General features: G+C 43.0%; 1 long non-coding RNA gene across 2 annotated transcripts in view; it reads right to left on the bottom strand.

Annotated features, from left to right (window-relative positions):
- LOC130683393 (uncharacterized) overlaps positions 1–16678 on the bottom strand; it is a 106006-nt gene that overhangs the window by 69614 nt on the left and 19714 nt on the right. The window contains exons 2-3 of one of the 2 annotated variants that reach the window (XR_008997094.1): positions 6807–6901; positions 78–135 (exon numbers count right to left, since the gene is read on the bottom strand). This is a non-coding gene — a long non-coding RNA (uncharacterized LOC130683393). The remainder of the gene's footprint in view (positions 1–77; positions 136–6806; positions 6902–16678) is intronic. The other variant, XR_008997093.1, reaches the window with a different exon arrangement.

Genomic DNA, 16678 nt, shown 5'->3' with positions numbered 1-16678 from the left:
AATCCATCAATTTTGTGGTCAAGACCAAACTTACAAGCTTCAAGAATTCCAGGACTTTTTTTTCCCTAAGTCCTCACCTCAGATTCTGTTTCTTCAGTAGTGCTAAATCTGCTTGAAGATTTTCTTCCAGAAATCCTGCAGGAGTGGAAATAGGGTGAAGGTAAGCAAGGTCTGAATTGTAGGTCATGAAAGCCTTAAAAGGTTTTCTAAAAAGCAAAAGCGTGTTGATATTGTATAAAGCATCACCATCAGCTCTGTGGTCCAGTAATGGCTGTGTGTGTGTGTGTGTGTGTGTCTGTCTGTCTGTCTCAGGGGGAGGAATTCACATACCCTCTGCCTTTTGTAGCTAGCTCTCAGCCGCACTGTAGTTGACCCCAGCTGAAACTCAGAAAAAGGTGGTTCCTATCACCATGAAGGGTATTTCCTCCCAGGGTCTCTCTGCTTTTCCATTGGCACAGAAAGAGGCAAGTCTCCAAAGGGACTTTTATTCAGTTTTCATTCTTTGGGGGCTAACCTACCCTGCATGTTTATAACATAAGTACATACAAATCTGACAATTGCAGGCACTTTGAGTTGAGTTCATTCTAACATCGGTATGCTTACACAGCATGGAGGCAGCAGTGGTATAAAAATTAAAAGCAGCACCTCTTTAAGTAAACAGGTTCCCTTGAACCACTACACTACACTGTAACTATGACTTTGTCTTAGTGATGGTCTGGGTGAATGAGGGGTGTGAGGGTCACTATGTACAGTTGTTCAGGTTCTACACTGCATGGCTCGAGAGGGTTTCACTCAAAGTATGTGAAGGGCACTGCCTGGAGTTATGCTTTGCACAACTGTGAGCAGTGGCTCTAAGGGATGCCACAAGGCCTTGCCTGTTGACAGGTAGGCCATGGAACCATCCTCACATCTTCCCTTGGCTTGAGTTCCTTCTGTTAAGCATTACTTCTTTGGTACATACAACACTTTTGAACAATATCATCTCCAATAAGTCTGACTTCAAATGCTTGAGACTCTAAGCTTCTCTTCATCCCTCTCCCCCACCACATTAGCATCAGTTGGTTCTGAAGGTTAGTTTGATACATTGGATCTGTCTCCAGGTGAGAGAGGTGACTCAGCATCAGGGGCCCGTAGCTAATGAAAACCCTGGGCAGGGGGAAGATGGTGGGTTTCAGAGTCTTCCATCTCCCCAGTCCAGTCAGTCGCCATTAGCAACAATAGCAATAGCCATCACTTGCTGAGTGCCAGGTACCTTGCTTTCTAAGTGCTTTTTGTGTATTGACTCTCCCAATGAGTTTGGCACTATTATTCCCACTTGAGGAATGGGAAAACATAGGGGGAAAGGGAAGCACAGAGAGGTCAAGCAACCTGGCCAAGGACACAGAACCAAGGTGCAAACCTAAATACTCCCCAGAGGTCATATTCTTAAACACTTTGCTGCACTATGGTAGTAAATAGTGGGTTCAAACTGAGTGTGATTGCAGAACCTGAGCTATTAACCATTCTGCTACACTGTTGATTCTGCCTCCTAAATAGCTCATGAACACTAGACTTCTCTCCTACTTCCTTTGGCCAAGCTGCCATCATCTCACCTGAATTGCTGCACTACCCTTTTATTTGGCCTCTATCCTCCAATCTATTCTCTAATTCATTCACTCTCAGTATTAGAATGATCTTTTAAAACACTAGGAAACTTTAAAAACACTCTGGTTAAAAAGACTTAATTGACTTCCTGTTATACCTAAGAGTCCGAAATCCCTCCTAGAGCTAAGAAGCCGTGGCTCAGTCTGGCCTGGCCCATCCCACCAGCCTTTCTCCGCAGGCCCATCTTACCCATTGCCAGACCCTCTTCTAAGCTCCAGCAACTGTTCCTGAACTTGCCAAGGGCCTTTGCACACCAGGAAGATTCCTTAGACTAATGTTTTTCACTCTTAACCCATACATCCCCTTGTTAGTTCATTCATGCTCCCCTGAACCCCCAAATTAGGTAATAGCACCCTATACACCCTCCCCCAACTTTGGCACTTATAAAGACTGGTTCCTGTACCAAAAAAGTAAGCTCCATGAGGACAGGGACATTAGTTGACTTTGTCATTATGTCCTCAACAACTAGCATAGCACCCTGCTATTGACACTCAAATATTTGTTGGATAAATGAATGATAGAAGTATTAGACCTAGGTTTGAATCCTAAGTAGCTCTACCCCTATGAATCTAGGTGATCTTGGGCAGGCAATTTAATGCACTAAGAACATTGTATGCACCCAACCAACGGGTAGCCATTTTTGTTATCATTAATAAAAGACTTACTTTCCTGTTAGGGGCTCATGTTCATCTTGAGAGGATTTTGAATTCGTTCTCTGGGAACAGATCCGTTTTGGTTTTGAATGAGCTGAAAAATGTTAGCTAAGATTAAATTCAGATCATCAAAATGATCCCCAAATGGTGGTATGTGGGTATCATTTCTTGAACTTTTCTATATGGATGAAATACTTTGTAAAATGTTAATGTAAGAGAATTAGGGAACATAGAAAACAAAACTTTCTATCAAGTATTCGGAATTAAGGAAAATAAGTACAACTTTTAAAAGGAGTTTTATAACCAGATAACAGACCAGGATTCAAAGCTCCCTGGGTGTTGGCTGTGTGTCCGTGGTATGTAGTCTGGCTCCTGTGGGCTCAACTACTACACTTGAAAAATGGAGAGACAGTATCTTTTAAGAGCTAGGACCAAATGGATTCCTGAGTCCTCTCCAACTTCAGGAGGAAGCATTCTAGGAGTCAGATACTAAATTATGTTGCTAAGACAATTCCAGAAAGTAGAGACTTCACAGAGGAGAAGATAAATGTAGGAAAGTCACCATGGACTACACGAAGCGAGCCAGAGAAAAGGAGAGAAAAGTCAGTGGCCAACAAACCCGTCTTCTCTACCGCTGAGGCTCCGCCCTCCCCTTCTCTTTCCCTTCCTCCTCCTCTCTTCCTGTCTCCTCTCTCTGCCTCCAGGCCTCCCGTCTTACCCTCCCGGCTGTAGTAGCTAGCCTCCGCCCCCCTCAGGAGCGTCCCGTTTGTCAGGGGAACGGGGAGAGATTGTCCCTCAGACACGGAAGGCAGGGCAGAAGCCAGAGAGTCCGAATTTAGTCATGCTGACCACCCAGACTTAAGTCATGATGAGTAGAGGCATTAAGAAGCTCAGTCTTAATCCTTTAATAGTCTCTAAATATAACTGTGGATTTTCTTTGAAACATAGGAGCTCTGAGTTGCCAAGGACCATAGGGCCATCCAGTCTAACTCTAGTCCCATCTCCAGACAACATCCTGACAAAGTACTGTACAAGGGCTCCCCATCTCCAGAGGGGCTCACGACCTCCTGCCCACTCCACTTTCTATCCATTCCGATTGCTGGAAGGTTGGTTTTTTTTTTTTAACATTGAGCAAAAGATGCCTCCCTGTGACTTCCACCCTCTTGGCCACTACACGTTTACTAATGGAGTTCAAGATCACATTTCAGATACGTAGTTGCTTTCCTCATTCATATATTGGAATAACAAGTCTCATGGGCTATGTATCTAAAGACCATGGAGATAGAAATTCTCCTGTTTCTTCTTCAGAGGCTTAGTGACTGTCACTCAAGAGAATACATCCAATGAGAAGATTTGGCACCTGGGAGTGAGTAGGGGAGGCACAGCTGAGGTCAGTCAAGTAAATGACATTCTTTAGTTTTGGATGTTTGTGATGTGAAAGGTAAGAAACATTCTCCCTAGTGCCCTGTCTCCAGAAAGGAAGAGAAACAGCTCTTCAAAGTATGAGCTTACCCACAAGGTAGGGCATCAGAGAAGCAGATATGGCTGCCGACCAGAAACAAGACAGGTGTTTCTTTCCCTCCTTTGTGTTCCCCGAGCACACGGTGACATTGTCACTAGCTCTCATGGAGAAAGTGAAGGTTCCTGTGGACAGGATTTTCACCTGGCCCTGGTTGGTAAGCTCACTCCACATGTGTGGGCAATGTGTCATTATTGACTATATAAAGAGCCCTGCCCCAGTGCTCTGGGTGACACGGTGGCAAGGCAGCAAGGCTGCAGGAGAGCAGAGGCTGGAGTGGTGGCCGCCCTGAGGACAGAGGCCCAGAGAGGCTGTGCCGGCAGAGAGGCCCAGAGGCAGAGACCAGCTTGATGCATGCAGACTCGCTCTGAGTGGATGGGATTCTAGTGATTGACCTGCCACCATGGGAATAAACTTGGGTATTACCCTTTCACCCCAAGAACATTCAGCTATCGTTCTTTGGTCTCATAGAATCCATAGTGAACTTGTCCGGGGTTGAAACCCATTGGCAAGACAGCATTTAACCACATATTGCTCTGAACCTTCCTTATTTGGGTATGAGTTCCTTTCTCTCAAAAGATTGTAAACCCCTTGGAAGGAGGAACCATATGTTATTCATCTTTGTAGATAAATGTAGGATTTTAATTTTTTCCAAAGACAGAAAAATTTTGCATTGAAATTAGTAATAGTTAAGTAGTATAAAATAATCTATTTCTTTACAGGCTGAACTTTAGTAGGTGTATAGTTACAGCTTTAACCACTCCTGAGCGATAACAGCCATAGTGGTGATTATTCAGTCGGTCATTTATTCAGCAAACATTTATGATTTGTTACCAAATTGCACTGGTAGAACACTTAATAACTTTCAGAATTCTCTCTTGTTAGGATGTCCTCTCTCCCAGCCCCAGCCAGCCTCCTGCCGTCCAGGTGAAGGGCTGGGTGGGAAAGAGTCAGAGTGCTGGATATCTGGGCAGCAGCCTGCAGAGGGCAGGTGCCCCCCTAATGGAGGCAGGGTTCCCCGATGGAAGCAGGGGACAATGTGATGTGGGCCTCCCACACCTGGGACACTAAGATGTTTACCAGGATGAGATCATGCAGGAGATGTACTTCCAAGGTGACAAATTTTTATTTTCATTTAAAAAGTGGAGCTGGACAAAGGCACTTCTTTCACTGTAATCTAAGTAATACTGTCCCGGGGCATCATACCTATAATGAAATTCTAAAAAGAAAAGATTAAAAGTACAACTCATTGTCTGGGAACAGCTGGCCCATCTTAGGTCTTCTTTCTGAGGGCCCCCAGTCCCTCTCACCATTAGCTGCTCTTTACTGCAGACCCTTCGGGAATTAGAAATCCTAGTGCCACACTTCTCCCATTTACCACTCTGCAGTCCAGACCCAGAAGCAAAATAGCAACTGTGTCCTGTATCAGAACCTGAAAAAGCTCCAGTTATACCAAGGAAGTGTGACTTCCTTGATTATAGTCATAAAATGTGTGGAGAGTAGAGCTCTAGCCAAGAAAGGAATGTATTAGACACCAAAGTGTTCAGCTTCCCCAGCTGTGTTACCAAGGGGAGTTGCCAGCCCAGGGGTGACATTTAGGATCCCCTTCTCACAACGGAGAGATGTTTTGATAAATAACAGTTCTGATATAAAAGTCTCAAAATTTGAGTGACTTGCTTCTAACAGATAAAATGGTAGGGAGGGTGTTAACTTCCAAAACTAGGTCATAAAAGACATTGAAACTTCTATCTTGGTCTTTCTGTTTGATCACTCGCTCAGGGGGAAGCTGGCTGCCATGTCGTGATGACGCTCAAGCAGCCAAGTGGAGAAGCCAACATGGCAAGGAGCTAAGACCTCCTGCCAATGGCCACGTGAGTAAACCATCTTGGAGGCAGATTCTCTGGCTTCAATCAAGCCTTCAGATGATGGTAGTATTGGCCAACATCTTGACTACAGCCTCACAAGAGACCTGGAGCCTGAACCACCTAGCTAAGTGCTCACAAATTCCTGACCTGTGAGATAAAAATGTGTGTTGTTTTGAATCATGAAGTCTTGGGATACTTCACTACACAGAAAGGGATAATACACAATTCTTTGACCCTGGCAAGTCTCGGTTTCCTTATATATATAAAATAAAAGTAATACTTCCTACCTTATAAGGATGGTATGATAATGAGATGATATATGTCAACAGTTCTCAAACTTTTGATTTTAAAATGCTTTTACTCTCTTAAAGTTGAGGACCCTAAAGAGCTTTTGCTTATGCTACCATAGATCATAATATATGCCATTTTTTATATATACTTGTGGTGAAAATCTTCCTTTGCAGTCAGTCAGCTGAAGATGGATAGGTAGAGAGGTATCTATTTATAAATTTCAAATCATTTTTGCTTATGCAGAATCATTCAGATTTTCCCAAGACTGAACAAACAGTCATGAGGCTCTGTATGTATATGTAATTTCAAACTGAGACATTTGAAAAATATTTTATTATGTCATTTAAAAACAATAATACATTTCATTTCACAAAAAAACATGGTTTTAATGAAAAATAGTTATTTTGAACATTAAAAAAAATACAGGAGTGGCAGGGTTTTATGCTTTGGCAAATCTTGAATATTTGGCTTAATAGAAGGCAGCTGGATTCCAGAACTGCATTTCCATTTAATCTGTTGCAATACTGGCCTTGCACAGACATATAGCTAGAAAAGAGAGGACCCCAGGGCACCCCCGAAAGGGTCATAGGGACACCAGTAGCCCTCTGACCACACTTTGAGAACCTCTGCTCTGCTACAGCATCTAGCATAAAGTGTTCAACTGATGAAACCTATTATTAGAAAATGTATCATCCACAGACAGCAATAGAACTAAATGTGACATAACAGGAAGAACACTGAGCTGAAGGAAAGGTGGGCAGCCCACAACGAGCAGACCCCATGGAGAGGGACCCTGAAGACTGAGTGCGCATAGCCCCAGGCCCCTCAACTTACTGAGAATTGAATCTGGACGCAGTGCCTTTTCCTGAATGGTAATGGGACACCTTCCACAGCTGTTCCTTCTGTGGCTTTTCTCCACTTTTTCCCCCCTAAAAAAGTGCATAAGATCCCATAAGCTTTCAGCACACTTCTAATAGAGGAAGAGTATTGGTAAAAATAAAACTAAAATGTTAAATTTCTTATGTGAGAGCCTGGAGCAATGTGGGAAAGGCATGTCATCCTCCACACAGGTCCCCTCGAACTGTCTGAGAGCTCCCCTCCAAGACATGGCCCCAGCACAATTTGACCGAATAAGAATATGTATACCAAACATTAAATCTGTTTTGTTCCCCAGAGGATGATATCTAATCATCACACACACATATAAAACACAGAAACTTCAAGTTTGGAATGATAACATTTGGAGTTCATGTCTCAGAGTCAATTCTCATCAGGGGAAGCAGCTATACCATACATCAGTACCAGGTCACAGAGCTTTGGCCCCAGACGTACAAGGTGAATGTGTCCAAAAGTCCAGCAAGGTGAATTTCGTCCCATGTCTATGGGGCTAAAGGCTGTGGGAGCATGTGGGGTTAATTTTACCTGTACAAGTCCACCAGGGGGCATCTAACAGTCATTTACCAGGACTCTTCCTCTGAACTGTCTGCAGTTTCAGCCTACCTCTTTCCAGGAAGTTCTACCTCCTCCAAAGGAATTTTAATTAACCATTCTTTGCAAAGCTCTTGCTCAGCCCGGGGGGTACAGTAACAGCCCCTGGGGTTACAGTGTGGAGGGCACTGTGTGCACGATGTCTGTATACCCTGTATGCAGCGGTTGGGCAGGAACGAGTCTTACCCGTCCCCGTCCCGAGGGTAGAGCCTCCGGCGTCGCTTGGCAAATGCACTCGGCAAACGCACTGGGGACCAGCTGCGCCCTGGCCAGCTGCCGGTGGGGAGAAGCGACGAGCCTGGAATTTGTGGGACTGTGGGCTGAAAAGCCAGACCCTTTCCCTCCTTTTGGAAAAACATACTCTCCTCCTGAGTCCCATATTTTCTCACCTCATTTTCTGTCCCCACCCTCCTCCTCTGGGGCATTTGAACATCTGCTGTCCAAAGTGGAAACCTGGATCTCACTCAAGTGAAACTCAGGCCAACACATGACTTTCTTTTTTTCTGCCTCTTTGAAGCTTCTTTGTGCACTAAAATCTTCTTGCCAAACATAACAGCTGAGGGCAATTCTACTTGAGAAGACAGTTTTTCAACAAGATAAAGTAGCTGAAGTGTACTCGTAATCCAAAATTCTGCATCAGAAATAATACAAAGGGATAAGCAATTTACATGTCATATATATATATATATAAAATTTATCTGCATATATAAAAATATCCTTTAAACAGTATATACATCAGCAAGCTTCATAAAGAACATGTCCCATCTGAGAGAGATCTAAAAGAGTAAAGAGGAGATACATATATACATATATAGCCCTCTATTCAACTAATTTCTCGGGGGTTCTGTAGCTTACCAAGACTTCAAGTTATAAATCATGTACATCTCCACATCACACCCTAGCAGTAGCTTGACTGTTAAATCTAATTTTGCACTTGTGCTTTCCCTTCCATCTTGTCCATCATAAAGCACAAAATTTACTCTGGAATATTGGTGTCTGTCCTCGTACTTGAGTGATTCTGTAGGGTTTAGACTGGGAATTTGGAAGAGAAACATTTAGTACCTTGAATGCTTAATCAAAATGTTTTTTAAATGTGAAGCTATTTTTACTATACTTAATAAAATCTAAAAAAAATCAAAAATCTAAATTTTAATCCAATAAATAAAAATAGTGGGTCTGGAATAACTCAGGGAACAGGCATCACTGGTGCTCCCTGTATTTAAAGGATAGTCAAAGCTGATGACTGACATACTGGTTTAAAGCCTTGGTCTGCACCAGTTGACACACGGCAATTTTTAGCACAAACACCATGCTGTTTCTTTCTTTAGGGGGTGGAAACTCACTAGAACACTTACGACAAGCGCCTGTTCCCCTTGTGGAACACTTTGTAAAAGGAGGCTTCAGTCTTCCAGACCTTGTCATTTGCTGCTGTTAGAGTCCTTTGTGTACACGTAATAGCAGCTGTAAACAGCGCCTCCCTCCTTGACTCTTGACCTTTCAAAGGTAAATGAGCCAAGCCTTGGCCAGAGACAACAGGATCTCCTGAGCTTAGAGGTAGCGACTCTTGCTAACAGACAGAAACTTCAGATTTCAAACATCCCCCACCCCTGGTGAGGCAGATGTAGTAGCTGCGGAGAGGCAATTTACATGTTTATATATAATTTATCTGCATATATAAAATATCCTTTAAACAGTATATACATCAGCAAGCTTCATAAAGAACATGTCCCATTTAAAAATCTCCTTGGTGACTTTGGTGCTCTCCCCAGTTGAGAACCACCAGGAGGGAGATTTATAAAGAGAGGGGGAGGCTGACTATGTGTCAGCCCTGAGGTCTGTGGTTCTATACTTTGGCCAGTGGCTTCTGGCACCCATTCAGTTAGCTGAGGCCTACTCTCACCGAAGATACATCCCACCCTGGGAATTTAGCAACAAGAAGCCCTCACCATTCAAGGACCCGGTGGTAAAAGGCACAGCTTGACCTGGTGGTCTCTGCATGTGTCTCCTGTCCCAAGGCATTGCTGGAATCCACCTGCACCACAAAGCAAAGCGCACACAGATGTGGATGTGACAGAGGAGGTGACTCATCCCAGCAGCTTGTGCACAGCCTGGCCAGCAGCTCGGGCTGGGCCACACTCCCCACTTCGGGGCTCCCTCATTCTGATTTCTGGTTCAGTGAGGTCTGTGCTGCAATGGCCTGAGGCTTGGAGAAAGCAAGCTTAGACACCAGCTAGACTTCTTTCCTTCTCCAAACATTAAAAAATCTAGTTTACAGATGAGAGAATACTTTTCTCTCTTTTTCTTTCCTTTAGTTTAAAATTACCCCCAGTTCCACCAGAGGATGAACAGATTTAAGAAGATGAGTTTCAGGTCAGTCTTATCACTAGTGAGTAAAGCTCTAAAGCTTTTCCAAAGAATTGTATTAAACTGAATTAAAACATGGTTTAGGGACCATCTAGAGGCCTAATTATTGCTTATGTCCCTTTTAAACAAATTATACTACTGAACTGAAAGGGCTAACATCATCCAGTGTGGGGTTTTTTTTTACTATAGCTTTACCTTTTATATAAAACAGAAAACAAACATGTTTTTCTCACCACTATAAACAATGCTGGCTTAAGCATCATTGTACAGATAGTTTTTTTTCATATTTTGCAGTATTTCCTTAGGGAATGTCTGGAACAAAGGTTTGAAGCATGTTTGCGTGATGATACGTGTTGCCAAATTGCTTTCTTCAAAAGTTGTATGAGTTACACAGCTTCCAACAATGTGAGTGGCTCAGTTTGACCACACATTCCTCTGCATCAGGAATTGTCACTTTAAAATGTTTTTGTTAATTTAGGAAGAGGAGGTGCTAACTTGTGTTAATTAACATTCTGCCTGTTATTAAAGAAGATACACATTTTCTCAAATGATTACTTATTGGTTGTTTTTCCTACTTGAGACTTATAGTTCATATCCATTTTCCATTAGTTTCTTGGAGGATTTCAGTGTTTATAACTTGGAGGATTTCTTATTTATAAAAACAACCATTTATTGCTTGTTCATTATGCCAAGCCCTTCTCATACAGTCTCCCTTATTCCTTCCCATGATCTTGGCACACTGTCCCCATTTTAATGGTGAATAACAAATCTGAGGCTCAGAGAATTTAAGCAGTTTGGCAAAGTCACACAGAGTTAAGTGGCAGAGCTGGGACTTGAACCTTTTACCTTGAATGCTTGTGCTCCTAACCATAATTTCACTGCTCCTTTGTGCACATGTCAGGGCATTTTGTATAATAAAAATCTCAATACTGACCATTAGTTGCTTTTAATATTTTCCAAGTTGTCTGCCTTTTTTTTTTTAATGACTATGATTTTGGTTTTGCAAGCATTAGTTAAAATGTTGTCAAAGAGGTGATGGAATGGCTAAAAAACATATGAAAATAGGTTAAATTTCACAAATAGTAAAAAAAAACCACATTAAGATAATAAGATACCAAAATTTCATTTATCACTTTAGCGAAGGTTGGAATGAAAAAAAAAACATATACCTGGATTGCTCAGGGAGGAGATGCCTCTATCCCCACACTCTGCTGTGGCCTGTGAAGGGCACTCCCTTGTTAAAAGCCAGTTTGTCAGAGTTTTCAATGTGTACATTTTGAACCATTAACTGCATTCCTAGCCTTCTAGTCAAAGGAAACAATCAGCTATGGCCGAAAGTTTATAAAATAATAAACTATATATACTTTATAAAATGATGTAACTGAAGCAGTGTTTATAATATGAAAAAACTAGGCAAAATGAAATGTCCATTAGTAAAAGGGACTGAATAAATGAACCAGAGAACACTATATAGTGAAATGCAATGCAGTCCTTAAGAATGAAGTTGTAGGTTTATTCTGTGACTGTTGAGATGCCCACAATGTAATGTTAAATGAAGAAGCAGATCATAACACAATACATATAGAATGACCTCATTTTTGCAAAAAATGTGTATGCAGAGAAAAAAAGACTGTACAGATATACACTAAAATACTAGTGATTTTTTTCTCTCAGGAAAATGTTCTTTATACTTTTCTCTATTTTGCAATTTTTTTTGCCATAAGCATATATTGCTCTTACAACTTAAAAGATAAAGTTTTTGCCTCCTTTTTTCTCCTGTGTTTTCCTTGATCACTTCTAGGCCTATGGGGATCCCCTTGCACTTCACATTTAAGGCAGATTTACCTTAGCAGAATGTAGGAAGGTGCCCTCCACCTGAGTTGGGAGACTTGGGATCCGACATGTCCAGTCATTGGCCCTGAGCAAATCCCACCTTTCTAAGCATCCAACTCTTTCTGCAAAAACTATTTGTAAACTGTAAAGCTCTAAGCCAACAGAATTATTATTGTTTACTGCTTATAAATTTGTCAGTATCATTTTAGACCCAGGAATTTTAATCCCAGTATTTACAATTCATTCATAGTGAAACAATCTCCCAAGTGTGGCCCCCAGACCAGCAGCCCATCACCCAGCTGCATGTTAGAAATACAGAATTTCAGGCTAACCCCAGACCTACTGAATCAAAGCCTGTGCTTCAGTATGATCCACACATGGCGCCTAGGCACACTACAGTTGGAGAAGCCCTGGTCTAGAACAGATACCTCAGAAAAGTTTATCTTACGCACTGAACAAGTGGGAAATATCGGCGACACAGGCAGCTCTCACCAGCACAACCCCCAGGACATCGTTAGCACAGGAGCCAGGTGAGTTTGAGGATGCCCCCTCAGAGTGACCTTCTGAACACTGGCTGTGGTTAGAGCCCAGGGAAAGGGCCAGCAGAGCAGGACTGGGCTGCTGGACATATCCTGGAATCAAAAGATAGCCTCATTGCCATTTGACCTGGTGAGACTGGTTTTCAAAAAAGGCAGTTTGAATTTTAGAATCAGTTCTTGAATCTGTCTGGGAGCCCTTCTTTGGGGGATTATTTGGCTTTTGCTGTCTTGCCAGTGGGTCTCAGCCCCGGGCAAGTTCACTATGGATTCAGTGTGACCAAAGAAATGACAGTAGAACATTCTTGGGGTGAAGGGTTTATTAGCAGCTTGTTCTCCCAGCAGTAAGGTCGAGCACTAGTGTCTCTGCCCCTGCCCAGAGCACTGGGCCGAGCTCTCTACATGGTACAATAATAACTTATTGCCTAAAGGTGTGGAAGCGGTAGCCTAGGAACAGGACAGTTACATTATCAAGTGGTTTAAGTTCAGTGAGGGTCTTGGCCATAGGAACTCCAATTTCCCCACACTCCACCCCTCCAGGATTCTCACCTTACATGCTTTCAATCTTCCGCAATGGTCCCTGTGCGAGAAAGCTGGAGCACTGTAACCAGATTCCACAATAGCAACAGAGGATAACAACAACTTAGAGATAATAACAAAACTTAAGATACAGCAAGATTTTAAACAAAATTTATAATAATCCTCAAGTCAAAAGAAGTTCCCAATCCACAAAGAACTTAGTGGCGATAAGACACATGTTTTAATGACACCAACATAGGCAAATGTTGTCCATTGGGTAGGATGCATGCAAGAGAGTGGTCCTATGATAGGACTGTAGCAGGAAGAGGGTCCCTTCCAGGTCAAGTATACCATATTTTTACACCTCTCCCCATGGGGGTTACTGAAGGATCTATATATAGTGCTACAGGAGGTGCATGTATTGGCCATAATGACAAAACAAAACTCCCTGGTAAGATGCTCCTACCTTCTGGCCATTCAGGATATACTACTGTGACCTTTGGTGGCCACTCGGCTGTTATTCCAGGAATACACAGGAGGCCAGCTTCCAGGCCTTGTCTCCAAGGTGCCAGGAGAGCCAGCCATCATTGGTCCATGTGTCAAAAGGTCCAAGGCCACGCCCACTCAATGGAGTCTCCAGGGATTAATGCAGTTGCTGCTGGCAGCAAGATATTTTTTCTGGTGGCCAAACCTCAGCTTCAACGATTCTTCCTTGGTTTGTACTTGCAGTTGTATAGGGGAGGCAGCCATATGTGTTAAGATGTCTACAAAGCTCAGGGCTCCCTTTTGGGTCTCTCATTCAAACACTGTAGCACGGTCCATAAGCAGACTGACCATCCCTGCAGACTATTGGTATCTGACTTTAGTCCAGATTTTAACAAGCCATTGTGCCTCTCTATCATGCCTGCTGCAGTAGGATTGTATGGCACACGAAACTTCCACTTGATTCCCAGCTGTCGCACCCATTCTTGCAGTGTATGTCCAGTAAAATGGGTGCCCTGATCACTTTCAGTTACCTGTGGTCGGCCATAGGCGGCAAAGAGAGGCTCCAGGTCTCTTTTGGTCACCTACTGGTCTGCATAATGGGTAGGAAAAGCAACCAGAAGTCCAGTAGCTGTGTCCACACAAGTCATGGTATACCAGTATCCTTCTGACACAGGTAGAGGCCCAATATAGTCTATCTGCCACCTGACAAGGGGTATCAGCCCCTTAGCTATTGTCCCATGTTGCTGTGGAATTCAGTGTAAGTCCCTTTTGGAGCACACGACACACTCCTGTAGGACTCTACTGACTTCTTCAAAGGGAAGAAGCAAGACCCACCGATGGGCTACAGCCCACATTGTCTTTTGCCCCACATGCAATAAATGCTGATGTAAGAATTGGGCTATATCAGAGGCAGGCTTTCCTTCTAACCAATGTATCTGGGCCAATTTATCTGCTTCATCATTTCCTGGAGATGCCAGTGTCAAATGATCTGTCACATGGTATTCTGTAATTGTTTTACTCTGACCACAGGCCCATAAGTCTTGCCACAATTCCTGCCCCCAAAGGCATGGTACCAGGTTGGTAGCCACAGGGTCAAGCCCCGATAGACAGCTGTCAGTGTAGACAACTATAGGGGAGGGATCCTGGCTGATCACAAGCCACACAGCCCACAACTCTCTGCCCATTGGCTGCTCTTCCCCTCACCATCTTCCATCCATATTGTCTCCGTCTTAGGATAGAAAGCTATGGCCTTCCATTTTGGGGGCTTCCCATGGCTGGAGCCATCTGTGTACCATGCATCTTTGGGTATAGGGGCTCTTCTCTCCCAGTAGGGACTCTCTGCTACTAATGGTTCAAAAGCAAGTTCTTCCTGCTTTTCACTAGTATATGCCCTTGGCCCCAATAAGCGTTGGAGTTCTTCACTCAAGGGGCTACTAGAGAGGGCACTACGCTGCTGTAGGTAAGCACCCCACTTGGCCAGTGTGGCCGTTTGTGCCACACCACTCCTTGGCTTTTGAGTCCAATCTCGTATACCCACCCCAAGATGGGACAGGTGGTTATTACCTTTATCGGGGCCATTCCAGTGATGGGTTCTGTAGCCAGCAAGGAGTGATACATGGCAGCCAGTTGTTTTTCTATCAAAGTGTATCATACCTCTGCCCCTTTCCAGAGTTGTGACCAGAATCCAATAGGTTAGCGAGTTCATTCAAGCTGCTGTCAGAGACCCCAGCCATAACCGTCTTCAGTAACATGAACATCCAGCTCACAGGGCCTTGATGGTTTATCACACTCAAGGCCTGCACGGTCTTGACTACCTGTTTTCCTGTAGTAAAGGCAGATGCACTTGTCTCATCCCAGTCCCTCCTGATGCCCTTTCATACCAACTGGTACAAGGTGAGTTGCTTTGAGTCATAGCCTATTACTTAGTCTTGATAGCTAGCACACAGGCAATGTGCTTACTAGGAGCCAGGCCCTGTTTTAAGTACCTTACCTATATCAATTCATTTAAACATCATAACAATTTCTAACAAGCTGCCAGGTGATGCAAGTACTGCTGGTCTGAGGACCACACTTGAAATCATTTCACTATGAATGAATTGGAAATACTGGAATTAAAATCCCTGGGTCTAAAATGATAATGACAAACTTACAAGCAGTAAACAATAATAATCCAGTTGATTCAGAGCTTTACAGTTTTGCAAAGCCTTTTTTCAGAACAGTTAGAACTTAGACAAGTACTATTATCAGAGGAGGACACCGAGGCACAGAGAGTTTACGTAGTTTTCCCAGGGTCACAGACCTGATAAATGACAGAGCCAGTGTTTGGACACAGGCAATCTAGCTTCAGAGCCATAAGGAATGTATGATTACTTTTTGCATGGCACTTTTAACATTCTATGATTGCAAGTTGATTTGATTGGTTCATTTTATGTGCACCTCACAGAAATGTAAGCATCTTGACAGCAGGCGATGGGTCTGCCTTGTTTATGTTGTATCCCCAATACCCAGAAAAGTCCTAGCATTTAGCAATAAATATTTGCTGAATGAATAATACTAGCACAAGGCTCTTCAGGGAAATTTACCATAAAGTTATATAGTTATCATGGCACAACAGTTGCTGTAAACTTGGGACCAACTAAAGACAAGTAAACCCAGACCTGAGGAAGCTTCTGGGCAGAAAGCTCACTAGGTTCCCTCACACCACCTTACAGCTAATTCAGCTTCAGGGCTAGAGGGATAACATTCTGTGAACCTTGGAGACAGCTGGCAAAGTGTTGAAACTCCTCGATAAATCCACAAGGGCTCAGAGTTTGCTATCTTGAGCATTCACTCTATACCAGGCATTCAATCAGATGTTCGGGATACAAAGATAGGTACAAAGGCACAGGACAAATGAGCCATAGTGCTGTGGGGACACAGAGGCTGGAGAAGAATTCTGCCTGGGGTGGGGATGTGTGTGTCAAGGTTGTTATAAATGGCCTCACTTCTGAAGCTGGGCCATAAATGATTGAGATTTTGCACTCAACGGGAAAGGGCTTTCAGGAGGCAAACACTTTTTTTTTTTGGAAGCGCTGATGTTTATATAATCTTCAGCATCTTGTTCTTAACTCTAACAAAAACCTATTCAAGCTTTTAATACCACAGGCTGTGTCTTTAAATACCGTCTGAAACAAAAGAGTCAGTTTGAGGCAATTATTCAGATGATTCAGTTTCTCAGAACTTTTAGTCTGAAATGTTCTAATAGTTAAGGCTACAACAGCAAAAAGTATAGAAAGACAGTGGTAATTGATTTGAATTCCTAATCTTGCCTGTGTAGACCATCCAAAAGAGTTTAACTTGAGAGAAAATGCAGAAGTGGACTCATCGGAAATAGTTCTTTCCCTGAGTGTGCTATTCTTTAGAAGAGAGAGCACAAAACTGTTAAGAAAAATTATTTCTTCTGGGCACAATTCACAAAAATGTTACTAGTCAGCCAGAAGA

This window comes from Manis pentadactyla, chromosome 4 (genome assembly GCF_030020395.1).
Source record: "Manis pentadactyla isolate mManPen7 chromosome 4, mManPen7.hap1, whole genome shotgun sequence".
In the NCBI taxonomy this organism is placed as follows: domain Eukaryota; kingdom Metazoa; phylum Chordata; class Mammalia; order Pholidota; family Manidae; genus Manis; species Manis pentadactyla.
The sequence above is the reverse complement of the archived record's forward strand: the minus strand, read 5'-3'. Positions and strand labels throughout refer to the sequence as shown.